The sequence below is a fragment of the Carlito syrichta genome, unplaced genomic scaffold (assembly GCF_000164805.1).
Source record: "Carlito syrichta isolate Samal-C Ts95f unplaced genomic scaffold, Tarsius_syrichta-2.0.1 Scaffold304320, whole genome shotgun sequence".
NCBI lineage: Eukaryota > Metazoa > Chordata > Mammalia > Primates > Tarsiidae > Carlito > Carlito syrichta.
The window spans coordinates 33,275-36,816 of record NW_007248416.1 but is presented as its reverse complement, the minus strand read 5'-3'; positions in this window follow the sequence as shown (position 1 = coordinate 36,816).

Genomic DNA, 3,542 nt, shown 5'->3' with positions numbered 1-3,542 from the left:
CTGCTTGCACTTATAAAGGACTTTGGCAAAGTCTCAGGGTACAAAATAAATGTGCAAAAGCCAGTTGCATTCTTATACACCAACAACAAGCTGGCAGAGAACCAAATAAAAAGCAAAATCCCATTCACAATAGCCACAAAGAAAATGAAACACCTTGGCATCTTCCTAACCAAAGAAGTGAAAGAACTTTACAATGAGAACTATAAAACACTGCTCAAAGAAATCCAAGATGACACAAGCAAATGGAAAAATACCCCATGTTCATGGGTAGGAAGAATCAACATTCTTAAGATGTCCATCCTACCAAAGGCAATAAACAGATTCAATGCAATACCCATTAAATTACCGATATCATTCTTCTCAGACATGGAAATGACAATACAGAAATTCATATGGAAACATAAACGACCATGAATAGCCAAAACAATCCTTAGCAAAAGAAACAAAGTAGGAGGCATCACACTTCCAGACTTCAAACTTTACTATAAGGCTCAATAATCAAAACAGGCTGGTGTTGATACAAGAGCAGGCATACAGACTAATGGAACAGGATAGAGGTTTCAGAAGCAAAGCCTCAATTTCTCAACCAGCTCAAACAAAGCCTTCAACAACAACCACTGGGGAGAGGAGAACCTATTCAGCAAATGGTACTGGAGAAACTGACTGATCACATGCAGAAGATTGAAACAGTATACCTTACCTATCACCATACACAAAAACAACTCTAAATTGATCAAAGACCTAAACGTAAAACCTCAAACTATAAGAACCTTAGAAAATGCAGGAGACACCCTTATGGCAATTGGAACTGGCAGCCAATTCCTAATCAAAACCCCAAGTGCCCATACATAAGAGATAAGATAGACAAGTGGGACCTCATCAAACTGAAAAACTTCTGCAAAACAAAAGAAACCATCAATAAAGTGGGAAGACAGCCCACAGAATGGAAAAAAAAAATTTGCCAATTGTATATCTGACAAAGACCTAACGTCTGGAACCTACAAGGAAATCAAACGCGCCGAAAGGAAAAAAACAAATAGCACAATTAAAAAGTGGACAAAAGACATGTATAGACACTTATCAAAAGAAGATATATGGGCACCCAACAGACACATGAAAAAATGTTCAGCCTCACTCATCATCAGAGAAATGCAAATCAAAACCATATTGAGATACCAACTAACCCCAGTAAGAACAGCCATCATTAATAAAGCAAACAACAGATGCTGGTGAGGATGCAGAGAAAAAGGAACATTTCTGCACTGCAGGTGGGAATACAAACTAGTGCAACCTCTTTGGAAGACAGTGTGGAGATTTCTGAAAGAACTAGAAATTAACTTTCCATATATATAACCCAGCAATCCCCCAATTGGGAAAATAGCCGGAGGAACTCAAATCATTCTACCAAAAAGATACTTGCACACACATGTTTATTGAAGCTCTATTCACGATAGCAAAAACATGGAACCAACCATGCTACCCATCAAAGCTGAACTGGATAGTAAAAAAAAGCGGTATATATACACAGTGGAATATTATGCAGCCATAAAGAGAGACAAACATATGGACTTTGCAGCAACTTGAATGCATTTAGAATCTATCATACTAAGTGATCTATCACAGAAACAAAGAACAGAGTACCATATGTTCTCACTCATAAGCAGACCTTGAATAATTATCATAATACTGTAAGAAAGGGACTGGCAGTAGTGGGAAAGTGCCAGGGGAGAGAGGGGCACACCTCATCAACAAGGGTACCTGCATAATGAACATCTGTATACCTAACTCTGCATTTTACCCCACAACTTTAAAATAAAATAAAAAATAAATAAAAAGGAAGCTAACAACAACAGGTTAGCACTTTAATTTGCAGGAGATGGTGGGAGGAGTTATTTCACCTTAAAAATAAATGATACAGCTTTTTTTTTCAGTTGGATTCTCACTCTGCCACCCAGGCTGGAGTGCAGTAGCATGTTTATCACCACCACAGCCTCGACCTGTTGGGCTCAGGTGATCTTTCTGGCTCAGTCTTCCAAGTAACTGGAATTTCAGGCACACAACACCATGCCCAGCTAATTTTTTGATTTGTTGTGGAGACAAAGTCTCGCCAAGTTGCCCATGCTGGTCTTGAGCCCCAGGCAATCTTCTCACCTCCAACTTCCAAGGTGCTAGGATTATAGGGTGAACCAATGCACCCTGCTGATATAGCATTTTTAAATAGGAAAAAGAAAAGAAAATACTAGGTAGTGAAGAAGTAAGGATCATGTAAGAAAGAAGAGAAGCAAAAACCTGGCAACCTGTTCACTCCTAGACACTTTTCAAATTTTAATATATCTAGATTTTAGGATTGAGATTGTTATTGATCACATGATCTCAGTCTATCATGGAGGTCTTTCAATATCTTAACCAAAATATGAATTACAAAGGAAAGCTTCCCAAATGTTAAATATACTTTACACAGAATTATAATAGCCACTTTAGTCTGAGCCTTATCATTACCATGACATCTTTGATAATGAAAGGCAACCTTGAAGTTGCTCTGATCTAGAAGACTAACCTCATCATTTGATGCTTCATAACTTTTAATATTAAGTAAATCATGCCAACCTTCTGTGCATACCATGTTATACATCAAAAACCTTAAATTACCTAAATTTTATATTTCAGTATAACATGCCCCCTATGTATATACTTTTTCTTGTGGGATCAAAACTAACACAGTCCAAAGGTGCTTCCATACCTCAGAAGCATTGTCTTGATGAATCTGGCAATAAACAAAATAAAAAATGAAAAACATTTTATTAATATGTAATTACAAGAATGATGTGTGGTATGATTCCCTAAAATGATATGTGCATATATGGCATGTGTGTACATCAATGAAAAGAGAAGAGAAGCATTAATGAGATGAGGATAGATATATAATTTATATTATTATTCAGCCAACACTCATTTGTTATTATGCTCATAATAATATATAATGAACCCACTTTCTATGTCTTTTTTAAAAAATTATTTATTTATTTTTTATTATGAAGTTGTGGGTTACAGTTAAGGGTTAGGTATACAATTGCGTTTCATTCAGGCACCCTGTTGATATGGGGTGTTTCCCTGTTTCCAGACAGATATTTGCTACTGTTAATCCCATCTCCCTCCCCGCACCATAGTTTCCCAGTACTGTCAGTCATTTTTGTATAGTATTGCATTTGATGTTTAAGGTCCATTATATGAGTGAGAACATGTGATACTCAGATCTTTGTTTCTGTGAGAGATCACTCAGCATTATAGACTCTAGTTCCATCCAGGTTGCTGCAAAATTCATGATTTTGTTCTTTTTTATGGCTGCGTAGTATTCCACCGTGTATATGTACCACATTTTTTTAATCCAGTCCTCTTTTGACGGGCAGCATGGCTGTTTCCAGGTTCTTGGTATTGCGAACAACACTGCGATAAACATGCGTGTGCAGGTATCTTTTTTATAGAGTGATTTGTGTTCTTCAGGATATATTCCCAGTAGGGGGATTGCGGGGTCATATGGGAGG